Consider the following 13,708-nt stretch of genomic DNA (forward strand, 5'->3'; position numbering starts at 1 on the left):
ATTAAAGTAAAACGTGACAACATCCACTGTGAACAAATTTGATATAAACCAAAACGACCCCCATCTATTCCAATTGACATGGTTGAACTTTTGTACATTTCAATCGTAATTGAACGCATTAGGATCCGGATATTAAAAATATGCTACAAAAAACAACACTACTACCCTGAAGTCACACATTGATACATGGTAATATGAAGAATTTGAACCCACGAAGAATTTTGAGAAGTAGGGGCTGCACAAGTGAAAAGAGTGAAGGAAGAGTTAATAAACCTTACTAGGCAAAGAGACTCTTCAGATGTCCATCTACAGCCTCATGTGAAAACTCCATATGACCCGTGGAAGAGATATTCAAGAGCATTATTGGGAAGGTCCAACCGCACGCTTGTATGATCAGTGTGTGAGTAGGCCATTATGTATGGCATGAGGGTAGCATCATCAATGAAGTTCATGTAATGATAGTTGTCAGACATAAAATATATCCATTCATTCACAATTGCAGGTTTACTGGTCCGCTATTTGGTTGTACTCCTTTAAGACATAAGGCGGGAAAATCTTATTTTGTCGGGTCACCGAAAGCAATCGGTAATCATTGCGGGTCGGGGCCGTAGCTGGGATGATGATGATATTGACATTAGCATTCGCATCGTACTCACCACAACGTGTCCTGAGGGGAGCCCATGAACTGGTTGAAGGTATGAAAAACGGTAGAAAGGGGGGGTTCGAATAACGTTTTCAGAACAAAACTTCCACCTTAAAGATTTTGACAAATCTTTCGAGAACTTAAGTGCTAAAGATAAGAGATAGAAAAGCACACAAGGATTTTATCCTGGTTCACTTGATAAATCACTCAAGCTACTCCAGTCCACCCGTTAAGGTGATTTCTTCCTTCTTAGAATGAAGGCAATCCACTAATCAGGTAAGAGTTACAACTGCACTTGAAACCTACAAGTGACTAACAATTACACTGACTTAGCTCACACTAAGATTCACTCTCTTAGTCTTCTCTAGGATCCGATCAACCTTGATCTCCTAAAGGAACTAAACAAACTGTTTATCAAAGAATTGTTTACAAGAGATTTGCTTCTAAAAAGCTAATTGTAAACTCAATGAATTTCAGATGAAAGAAAGCTTAGAATAGTTTGAATATGTCTTGCGCGTGTGTATTTCTTTTTCTTAGCCGCTTCTTTCAATCTTCAGCCTCTATATATACTCCAAGGATTAGGGTTGAGCGTTGCATGGGAAATGCTACCGTTGGAGGGCAGTTCTGGAAAATCTAGCTTCTGCTGTGGCTGAGAACGTTAGGTAGGTCGTCAGGAAGGTACACTTGCTTTTGTACTTGGATAGCGACTTGACCTTTTAACCTAGGAGACTTCTGATCAGGGGAATACTTCATATTGGAACTTGTGAAGCCGGTTGATCAGAGTCAGAGGGAAAGCACAGATCCTCTGACCATTGTATCTTCTGATTCTGAACTCAGAGGGAAGAACATGGCCTTCAGAGTTTCTTGCTTCTGGACTTCAGAGTTTCCACTATTCAGCTTCTGGATCTTCAGAGTTTTCTACACCATCAGAACATCTGAACCTTCAGTGTTTCTTGGTTATCAGAACTTCTGGATCTTCAGAGCTTCTAGCGACTGAGTCCACATCAGAGTTTGTATAGCTTCAGAACTTCTGAAGCTTTTCCACTGTTCATACTGAACATGGTGAATGCGAAAGCGTTGCTTGGGTTACCCTTTATACACAGTGCTTCTGATTTGTGTGAGATTGAGTTGAGGTCAGAGCCTGTAAATAGCACACTCAGAAAAACACGTTAGAGTATCACAATTGTTCATATCAAAAGGTTAACTTGTAATCATCAAAACATAGAGTTGTACTACTAGATCAAAACTTGATCTTACAATCTCCCCCTTTTTGATGATGACAAAACTAAGATTTTTGATGAACAATTCTTAAACATTAAACTGAATTCACTCAGAGTTTAGAGATATAGAATAAGACTTATCCTGATGTGAATTGTAAGGCCCTAAGTTCAATTTGGAACAATTTTATGGAAGTTTGAATAAAATTGAAGTTTTTGGCTATGTTTGATAGCTGGCAGATTAGAACTGTCAACTTGTGCGAATTTTTAGAGGGTCTTAACGACTTCATTTGGGAAAACTTCCTTCATGAGAGTTGTATCCCTTTAAGTCTAAAAAATTCTCCAAGTGGTTTCGTGTCGATCCGATATCTGTAGCTCCAGATATCCCCGTTTTAGTGAACGTAGTTCCGGCTGTACAGTGCCAGCGGGATTATTACATTGTTTTTCTTCTAAGTCCGAATTTAATTATGAATTTACCTTTGAGGGCTTAGGTTTTAGTAAGTTTCAGGTCTGATTAGGTAATTAGACTGGTGGGTTAAGGTTGGACTTGGGTCGGGCTTGTGGAAAAACAAAACCCTAGCCCACTTGTGGGTTGCATGTGATTTTAGCCAAGGGGGGAAACCCTATTCTTCCACAATCAGAAAACAGAGATACACTACAGCACCTTCACGTGAAAAACAAAGAGAGAACGTGTGAGAGAAGAGAAGGGAGCCGCCGCCCAAGCCACCACCATTGTCGCCGGTCACGCGCGCGAGCAAGGGAGAGAGCGCGAATAGAGAGAGTTTCGCGAAGGAGAAGGAAGGTGAAGGAGACTTGGACAGCAAGAGATTGTTCTTCCAAACTTCATTCTCTTCTCTTTTCAGATCAAGAATCAAGGTAAGGGCTGGTCCTAGGACTTGGGTAGTTTATTAGGGACTTGTTGCTATGTTTGTTTGTGAAGAATCTTGATTGTTGAGGGTTTGCATGAGGGTTTGGGTTGAAGGTTTGCTTGCTGTACTATTATCATATGAGACCTATGTGATTTGATTTTATTGCTGGAACATAGCTTAAAGCCTTGGGCTGAGATGGTTTATAGCTTAAACTAGAGGTGGAAGTTTCGCTGCCAGTTTCCTGTACTGGACAGCGGACTTCAGAGCCCCTTTTTATCTGTTTATGGTCATCAAATGAAAAAGTGATTAAATTGAAAGTTGTAGATTTTCGAAATATCTTTCCAGACATATAAAAATCATAATTTTTGGTTTAGTAATGTGATCTGGGGGTCGTGTTTAGTAACTGTCACACCTGCTGTCTTCCTGTTCCGGACAGTTAGCTTTAAGGCCTAATATCACCTAATTCTGGGACTCAAATGAACAAGTCTGTAACTAGAGAGTTGTAGATATTTAAAATAGCTTTCTAGAAAGGTATCATACGTGATTTTTGGTTGAAAGATGCATTCTGTGGCTCTATTTTTGTGAAAGTTGTTTCTGCTGTCAATATGTTGAAGTTGCGATGATATATTATGCATGAGTGAATGTTCTTGCGTTCCTTTACGTGGATTATATTTATTTTCTGAGTTAATGGTTCAAGGGTCGCTCACCTAGCCGTAATTCCCTTGTAACCCGTGAATGTTGTGTTGTGAAGGTTGTTGTATAAAGAGTATGATAAGACTCTAGGATTGATTTTAGAGACTTAACAAAGAGAACAGTGTAATAAACTCGCTTGCAAGTAAATGTGAATAATTGGACATAGGTCTGGTGAGGACTATGGACCATGAGAACGATGGTACCTTGCACGCGAGGGTGTTTTGTGGGTTGTACGGTGAGTCCCCACGTGATTGGCTGACTGCGGTCGCCTTGTGATTCTGTGGACGGACGGTGAGTCTGGCGGACGGTGAGTCCCCCCACATGATTGAGGGTTGTACGGTGAGTCCCCTCCGAGATTTGTTCATCTGCGGATGATCGTGATTATGGCCATGGAAGTTTTGGTGGGTTGTGTGAAGTGAGATTCCGTTAGTAACTGACTCTTTCCCATAAAAGACATATAATGTACTTATATTATATATGTTGTTGTTGATTTTGTCATTATCATTCTTTTGTTGGACCTGACCCCGCTTGTTTGCTATGTGTTTGTTTGGGGGGGGTAGATGGTCGTGAAGATAATGGCGATGACTCATTCTTGGGAGTTGATGCTACGTGACGTGCCAATACTGGAGGACGACTACACTTTAGAGGAAGAGGAAGAGGCTAAGGAATAGGGTTTGGGTTGAGAGTCTTTTGTTTTCTGTTGGGGTTGAGAGTTTCCGAAGTGTTGGTATCGAACAATTTTATTGCTTAAATTCGAATGAACAAGTTTTGATGTAATCTTTATTTTCATTCAGGCCTTTGTTTCGTACTTTTTACAGTTGGTTATTTAAAAAGTTTTACGAAGTTGGTTACTTCCGCGTGTTTTTTGGAAAGGTCATGTTTCAAGAGTTTTTGTAAAATGAAAGGTTTGTCATTAATTGAAGATTAATAAGTGAATCGACGAAAACTCTTTACGAAAATTGGTTAATTAGTTACTGTGTAACACTCGAGAAATCGGGGCGTTACATTGTGGTATCAGAGCTCCGGTTGAGAAACCAGAGCACTAAGGGTTTTGGGTTTACGAGTTTCCGAACTCGTTGGTGTTTTTGTTTTTGATAAAGATGTTTTCAAAGCTTCACGGTGAGATTGGGTAGTGGTTGATCGACTGACGAAGACCGCTCACTTCGTGCCGATCAATCTGAACTACAAGGTGGAGAGACTAGCAGAAATCTACATCGCGGAGATTGTTCGTCTGCATGGTGTACCGTCTAGCATTGTGTCGGACAGAGACCCGAGGTTTACCTCACGTTTCTGGGGGTCTTTGCAACAAGCTTTGGGAACCAAGCTGAGATTGAGTTCCGCTTATCACCCACAGACGGATGGGCAAACTGAAAAGACTATTCAATCCTTGGAGGATTTGCGAAGAGCTTGTGTGCTAGATAATAAAGGAAGCTGGGATGAGTTGTTGCCGCTGATTGAGTTCACCTACAACAACAGCTTTCATGCGAGCATCGGGATGGCACCTTATGAAGCTTTGTATGGTCGGAGGTGTCGGACGCCTTTGTGCTGGCATCAAGATGGGGAGAACTTAGTGATTGGACCCGAGCTGGTTCAGCAAACCACCGAAGAAGTAAAGCGAATTCAAGAAAAGATGAGGATCTCGCAGAGTCGCCAAAAGAGTTACGCCGACAACCGACGAAAGGAGTTGGAATTTCAGGCCGGGGACCATGTCTTCTTGCGGGTTACCCCGATGACAGGTGTCGGAAGGGCAATCAAGTCCAAGAAGCTTACTCCGAAGTTTATTGGGCCGTACCAGATCACGGAGCGAGTTGGACCGGTGGCGTACAGGATCGCCCTACCACCGTCTCTATCCAACATCCATGACGTTCTTCATGTGTCGCAGTTGCGGAAGTACATGGCAGATGATTCGCATGTGATTACGCCAGACGATATACAGCTGAAGGATGATCTAACGATGGTGATGCCACCCATCAAGATCGTCGATCGAAGTGTAAAGTGCTTAAGAAACAAGGAGGTACCTTTAGTGAAGGTCGTGTGGAACCAAGAGACTGGTGACGCGACCTGGGAGTTAGAGGATAAGATGCGGGAGTCACACCCCGATTTATTTGTAAACCCTTAAGTTTCGAGGGCGAAACTATTTTAAGGGGGGTGGTATTGTAAGGCCCTAAGTTCAATTTGGAACAATTTTATGGAAGTTTGAATAAAATTGAAGTTTTTGGCTATGTTTGATAGCTGGCAGATTAGAACTGTCAACTTGTGCGAATTTTTAGAGGGTCTTAACGACTTCATTTGGGAAAACTTCCTTCATGAGAGTTGTATCCCTTTAAGTCTAGAAAATTCTCCAAGTGGTTTCGTGTCGATCCGATATCTGTAGCTCCAGATATCCCCGTTTTAGTGAACGTAGTTCCGGCTGTACAATGCCAGCGGGATTATTACATTGTTTTTCTTCTAAGTCCGAATTTAATTATGAATTTACCTTTGAGGGCTTAGGTTTTAGTAAGTTTCAGGTCTGATTAGGTAATTAGACTGGTGGGTTAAGGTTGGACTTGGGTCGGGCTTGTGGAAAAACAAAACCCTAGCCCACTTGTGGGTTGCATGTGATTTTAGCCAAGGGGGGAAACCCTATTCTTCCACAATCAGAAAACAGAGATACACTACAGCACCTTCACGTGAAAAACAAAGAGAGAACGTGTGAGAGAAGAGAAGGGAGCCGCCGCCCAAGCCACCACCATTGTCGCCGGTCACGCGCGCGAGCAAGGGAGAGAGCGCGAATAGAGAGAGTTTCGCGAAGGAGAAGGAAGGTGAAGGAGACTTGGACAGCAAGAGATTGTTCTTCCAAACTTCATTCTCTTCTCTTTTCAGATCAAGAATCAAGGTAAGGGCTGGTCCTAGGACTTGGGTAGTTTATTAGGGACTTGTTGCTATGTTTGTTTGTGAAGAATCTTGATTGTTGAGGGTTTGCATGAGGGTTTGGGTTGAAGGTTTGCTTGCTGTACTATTATCATATGAGACCTATGTGATTTGATTTTATTGCTGGAACATAGCTTAAAGCCTTGGGCTGAGATGGTTTATAGCTTAAACTAGAGGTGGAAGTTTCGCTGCCAGTTTCCTGTACTGGACAGCGGACTTCAGAGCCCCTTTTTACCTGTTTATGGTCATCAAATGAAAAAGTGATTAAAATGAAAGTTGTAGATTTTCGAAATATCTTTCCAGACATATAAAAATCATAATTTTTGGTTTAGTAATGTGATCTGGGGGTCGTGTTTAGTAACTGTCACACCTGCTGTCTTCCTGTTCCGGACAGTTAGCTTTAAGGCCTAATATCACCTAATTCTGGGACTCAAATGAACAAGTCTGTAACTAGAGAGTTGTAGATATTTAAAATAGCTTTCTAGAAAGGTATCATACGTGATTTTTGGTTGAAAGATGCATTCTGTGGCTCTATTTTTGTGAAAGTTGTTTCTGCTGTCAATATGTTGAAGTTGCGATGATATATTATGCATGAGTGAATGTTCTTGCGTTCCTTTACGTGGATTATATTTATTTTCTGAGTTAATGGTTCAAGGGTCGCTCACCTAGCCGTAATTCCCTTGAAACCCGTGAATGTTGTGTTGTGAAGGTTGTTGTATAAAGAGTATGATAAGACTCTAGGATTGATTTTAGAGACTTAACAAAGAGAACAGTGTAATAAACTCGCTTGCAAGTAAATGTGAATAATTGGACATAGGTCTGGTGAGGACTATGGACCATGAGAACGATGGTACCTTGCACGCGAGGGTGTTTTGTGGGTTGTACGGTGAGTCCCCACGTGATTGGCTGACTGCGGTCGCCTTGTGATTCTGTGGACGGACGGTGAGTCTGGCGGACGGTGAGTCCCCCCACATGATTGAGGGTTGTACGGTGAGTCCCCTCCGAGATTTGTTCATCTGCGGATGATCGTGATTATGGCCATGGAAGTTTTGGTGGGTTGTGTGAAGTGAGATTCCGTTAGTAACTGACTCTTTCCCATAAAAGACATATAATGTACTTATATTATATATGTTGTTGTTGATTTTGTCATTATCATTCTTTTGTTGGACCTGACCCTGCTTGTTTGCTATGTGTTTGTTTGGGGGGGGTAGATGGTCGTGAAGATAATGGCGATGACTCATTCTTGGGAGTTGATGCTACGTGACGTGCCAATACTGGAGGACGACTACACTTTAGAGGAAGAGGAAGAGGCTAAGGAATAGGGTTTGGGTTGAGAGTCTTTTGTTTTCTGTTGGGGTTGAGAGTTTCCGAAGTGTTGGTATCGAACAATTTTATTGCTTAAATTCGAATGAACAAGTTTTGATGTAATCTTTATTTTCATTCAGGCCTTTGTTTCGTACTTTTTACAGTTGGTTATTTAAAAAGTTTTACGAAGTTGGTTACTTCCGCGTGTTTTTTGGAAAGGTCATGTTTCAAGAGTTTTTGTAAAATGAAAGGTTTGTCATTAATTGAAGATTAATAAGTGAATCGACGAAAACTCTTTACGAAAATTGGTTAATTAGTTACTGTGTAACACTCGAGAAATCGGGGCGTTACATGAATAGTTTATCTTGCTCATTCTGAATTCAAGTCACTGCTTGATTCTGAGCTTAGCTCGCCCTGAATCTAATACTTGATGAAAACGTTAGTAAAGTCTAGATTCTGAGCTAAAACATATAAGAGTTCAGAGTGAAAAGCTTATGACATAGATGAAAAACGAATAATCAGAGCGCATAAGTGATCAGAGTCAGGGACAAGGTATCAGAGTCTTGGGTATCAGAGTCAACTTAGAATCACTTCAGAAGAAGTGAAATGTATTCCTTGTATTTGCCCAGTGACACATCTATGGTCATGAAGGTGGAACTCTTAAAATCTCCAAAAGAAAAATAAGTCACACTAACACATCTTACAAATCAAAAACTGGGTTTACTCCCCCTTTTTGTCATAAGCAAAAAGCTTGGGGTGTGAAAAACTTAGCTTGAAGTACAAGGTACTCCCCCTTAGAGAAGGTCTAAGTTTAAAAGAAAATGAAAACGATGTAAGAATCAGAGTTAGGCGAAAATAAATAGAAGAGTTAATGCAAGGGATGAACGTTTACCACCGGTCAAGTGAGTAAATAGAAGGGTCAGTTACCAAGAACTTAACCTCGAGAAACTGTAAGAGCATTAACTTTCAGAGAGAGAGTGAAGCCTATAAAAAGCGTTGGAGAGAAAGGTAAGCTTCACACCTCGAATAATTTTCAGTAAGAAAAAAAATGGCATCATACAACGTAGCACTAGAAGAGCTGAGGAAGAAGGCCTTTGAAGAGGACTTGTTCCTGAACATCAGGCATCCAGAGGGTGCAACTACCATCGCGGAGCTGACACGGACACTGCTGGAAGAGGACCTGCGTCCAGAGTTGGAGAGAGACCTGAAGGAATTTCTTGCCTTCGTGGAGGAGGTGCAAGAACTCAGCCGGCTTGAACTCAAGCTGCTGGAAGAGAAAGAGAGTTTGGAAGAGAAGCTCAAGACTTCAGAAGAGATTCTGGAGAGGGATGAGCTAAAGATCAGGCTCAGCAACATCCAGCATGTACTGGAGCGTCTGGAGAAGGATAGGTCAGAGCAGCGCCAGGAGTGCAGAAGAATGAGGAGAGATCCTCCATTCTAGATTATATGATGGAAAGAAATATGATGTAAACACAAAACAATTATGAATAAAACGAGTTTAGCAAACATATGTGACATAAGTATATAGTTATGCATATATAATCACAAACGAACAAAAGAGAATAAATAAATAACAAGAAACAGAGTTTAACAAAGGAAAACAAAGGTAACGAAAAAGAAGAAAAAGAAGAGATCCTAAAACTAAGGTTTGTCAGTGCGTCGCAGAAGTTCCATCATCATGTGCTTCATCTCAATCAGCATGGATTCATGAGTGTCAAGACGTTGTTCCATGATGTCGAGTCTGGATGAGCTTGTCTGAGTAGAACTGGAAGGAACATTCTGAGCAGCTTGAGGATCTGGAATGGAAGCAGAAGCAGCAGGAGTAAACACAACTGGTGCAAGTGCTTGGCATCTAAGAGCTTCAGCCTCAGCTTCAAGTCGCTCTGCCTCAAGTCTGGCTTGTTCAGCTTGAGCTGCTGCTTGACGTGCAGCTTCTTCTGCTTGTTCTTTCTTTCTCTTGGCTTCTTCAATAGCTTCAAGAAGCTTATTTCTCTGTTCGAGTTCATGAAGAGCCACCCTTCTAGCAAACCTTTGCTTTGCAGCCTCAATGCTCTGACTGCCCTCTGCATGCAGGAGCTGCATCATAATCGGAACTTGAGCCACTAGCCAAGTGCTCAGATTGTTCCACTCATCAGCCACATTTTCAGCATTCTCACTGAGATCAGTCTGACCGTGCACATTGCGGATCCTCAAGGAGGCTTCATGATAGAAGATATTGATGCACTCAGAGAGAGATGTGGGTTGAAGGTGAGTATAGGGAATTATGGAGAGGTTGGGTGCAGGAGAGGCTGGGTGATTGCTGCTATGAGCTTCAGAGGCACCTTGTGGAGAACCAATGTTAATCATGGGAGCATTGGGTTCAGAGGTTCCAAGGTGAGGGTCTGAAGTTTCAACCAGAGGGTGAGGTGATCTAACCGAGGATTGGTTAGACACTGATTGTTCGGGTTCAGGGTCTGGTTGAATGAGCTCTTGTTGGTCAGGGACAGGGTGAGCTTGTTGAACTAAGGGGTCTGCCTCTTGGATAGGATTGGCCAAGATAGGTTCATCTGGGTCAACTAGACGTTCAGGTCTAGGGCCAGGATATCTCCTAGGGCTTGGACAGGTAAGGTAATACTCTTCCAAGGCAGACACCTTCTCTTTTCTAACCTCCATGAATTTTCTAATTGATTCAGAGTTATTGGAGGGAGAAGAATCAACAACATTGATTGGGAAGGATACAGGTGTAACGGCTGTTGAAGAGTCTGTATCCGTGGTTCTGGCAGCAGGACGTGCTGATGCTCTGGGAGCAGAGTGATCAGACGTTCTGGGTTGTGGTTCTGTTTGGTTGGGCTCTGATTGGTCATGGATGATGGGTTCAGAAGATAATGGGTCGTACGGAATGGTAAGGAGAGAGGTTGGATCTTCTGACCTAGAGGTTGGGTTCTGAAGCAAATTCCAGAGAGGTGCTTCGGTAGGAGAAGGTTGAAAGAAGGAGGATCGTGGGGAATGTGGTGGAGAGGTGGTTTGTGCGGCTGGTTGGGATTCAGGAATAGGAGTGAGGGGATTTGAGGAGTGTTGAAGCAAGGCAGAAATAGGAAGTGCATCAAATAAATTCAAATCATCATCAGAAGCAAGTGCAGGCTTACTTGAATGTGCTGATGATCGAGTCACTCTGGCAGGAGGTTCAGTCCTTCTGACCACTGCAGCAGCTGGTTCCACCCGAGTAGGCTTCACCACGATTCTGACCTTCTTCTGCTTCTTCTTTGGAGGACCATCCTCACTATCACTATCATCACCATCATCAGGCTTTCTCTTTGTCTTCTTGACCAGAGGGACATCAGATTCTTCAGAGGATTCTTCCAGAACCATCTTCCTCTGAGCTTTCTTCTTGGGAGGAGAAGGAAACTCTGGAGCTGGCGGCAGTCTGCTGAAGAAATCATCAAGATCAATCTCGAATCCTTGAGCCCTGAGGTCTTCAACATAGCATCTGATGGCTTCAGGATTGTCTGCTTGAGTCCACAGTGGGTAGTCATTCAGAGGCATCCTTCTTCCTCTGATCTCAAAAGATGTGTCTTCATGAGCAGGAGCAATCTTCTTCTGGACCAAACCCATCTTCTTCAGAGAGTTGGCAGTGAAGACATCGCTGACAATTGTGCTCAAGTCCTCTGTGCAACCAGCATTGATCAGGTCTTGAATGAGGCCACTCTCAATGAAGAGATCAGACAGCAGTCTCCCAAAGGGGATATACTTGATTGCTGACTTGATTGAGGCAGTAGTCCTAGACTTCCGGATACACTCCTTCAAGTAGGAGAACAGGAAGTAGGGAAGGCAGATCTTCCTCTTGTCTTGAATGAAAAACAGCATCGCCTTCTGGTTGAAGTTGATGTAATCTGGGGAACTGCCCTTCGGTCTCTGATTGATGCAGTTGAGCAGGATCTTGTGCCAGATCCTGAGTTTGGGGTGAAGGTCCATCACCTTGTAACTTGTCTTGCCCGGTTTGAAAGTGGTGTACAGGGCCTGGTTGGTTTTGTCTTTGGTGCTGGGTTTCAGCTTCGACTCAGTGAATTGGAATCGAAACCCATAAGCAGTGTCTGCACCTAGCAGATTCACGAATGACTTCTCCGTGATGATGATCTTCCTGCCAAGAAACCCATTTGCAGCCAGGTTGTCGAGGTCGAATCTCCATTCTGCCAGGACTTGGAGTTCCTCAGGAGCAAATACGCAGTGAACGGCACAGCCCCGTTCTGCAATTGGAACAATCTGCTCTTGAGCTTGAACTTGTTCTTGTGCCGGGTTCTCAGAGCCCCTTTGACCCGTTGCCAAACCAACTTCCATGTGAGGGAACTGAGGTGCATCTGCAGTAGATCTTCTGGTTTGTCTCACCATTTTGAAGAGGTTGAAGGTTTGAGGTAGAAGATGAAGTTTGAAGGATGAAGAGAGATCGAGAGAGAAATCAAGAAAGAGGCGGTTTTGAAAAGCAGAGAGTGCGAGAGTGAAAACCGGAAGTGAACGAGAACGTGTGTGTATAGTGGGTTTTATCAAATAACCGTTGTTGATTCAAAAAGCACTTTAAGATCAACGGTTGAAAATTACAGATAGATAGTAACAGTAAAATACACAATCACACACAGGAGATAAGCATATCTACACGCAATCATAACAGACTGTCACACGGGCACAAGGAATTATGCATCAGAAATTCTGACACACGTGTTGTTGTCTCAGCTTCAGAGTCAGTACCAGTGGGCACACACACTCTGATTGAGTTACCTTCTGGACTAGACATCTTCTGATCAAGAAGTATCATAGTCAGAGGTTCTGATCCATCTTCACTCTGGACAAAAGTCCATGTTTAGATTTTTCAGAATAAAATTAAATCTATCCTCTGCTAAGGGCTTTGTAAAGATATCTGCCCATTGATGGTCAGTATCAACAAACTTCAGAAGAAGTACGCCCTTCTGTACATAATCTCTAATAAAGTGATACTTTACCTCAATGTGCTTTGCCCTTGAATGCAAGATAGGATTCTTACTCAATGAGATTGCAGCAGTGTTATCACAATAGATTGGGATATTGCTCTCAAGGATCTGATAATCCTCCAGCTGATGTTTCATCCAGAGCATCTGAGTGCTGCATATTGCTGCTGAGATATATTCTGCCTCTGCAGTTGATAGTGCAATGGTTGATTGCCTCTTGCTTGCCCATGAGACTAGATTGCTTCCCAGAAATTGACAATTTCCAGAAGTACTTTTTCTCTCTGTTCTATCTCCAGCATAATCAGCATCACAATAACCTGAAAGCTTATACTCTGATGTTTTCTTATACATCAAGCCAAGGTTAGTGGTGCCTTTCAGATACCTTAGGATCCTCTTAACAGCAGTTAAGTGGGTTTCCCTTGGATCTGATTGGAAACGAGCACATAAGTGAACACTAAATAATATGTCTGGCCTAGATGCAGTTAAGTATAGAAGTGAACATATCATTCCACGATAGAGCTTCTGACATACTTTACCACTTTTATCTTCTTTCTCCAAAATGCATGTAGGATGCATTGGAGTCTTGGCCACTGTAGATTCCAGCATATTGAACTTCTTCAGAAGTTCTTTAGTGTACTTGCTCTGATGGATATATGTTCCTTCTGGTGTTTGATCAACTTGTATTCCCAGAAAGTACTTTAATTCTCCCATCATACTCATCTCAAATTCAGCCTGCATCATCTCAGAAAATTCTTTGCATAGAGATTGATTAGCAGAACCAAATATAATATCATCAACATAAATTTGCACAATTAAGATATCATCTTTATAAGTCTTGCAAAAAAGAGTTGTATCTACTTTACCCCTTACAAACTCATTCTCCAGAAGGAATGAGCTAAGTCTCTCATACCATGCTCTGGGAGCTTGCTTCAGACCGTAGAGTGATTTCTTCAATTTGAACACATGGTCTGGTTTCTTTTCATCTTCAAAACCTGGGGGTTGATGAACATAGACTTCCTCTGAGATATAACCATTTAGGAAGGCACTCTTTACGTCCATCTGATGTAGAACTATGTTGTGATTTACTGAGAAGGAGATCAACAGTCTAATTGCCTC

This window comes from Lotus japonicus, chromosome 1 (assembly GCF_012489685.1).
Source record: "Lotus japonicus ecotype B-129 chromosome 1, LjGifu_v1.2".
Taxonomy (NCBI): domain Eukaryota; kingdom Viridiplantae; phylum Streptophyta; class Magnoliopsida; order Fabales; family Fabaceae; genus Lotus; species Lotus japonicus.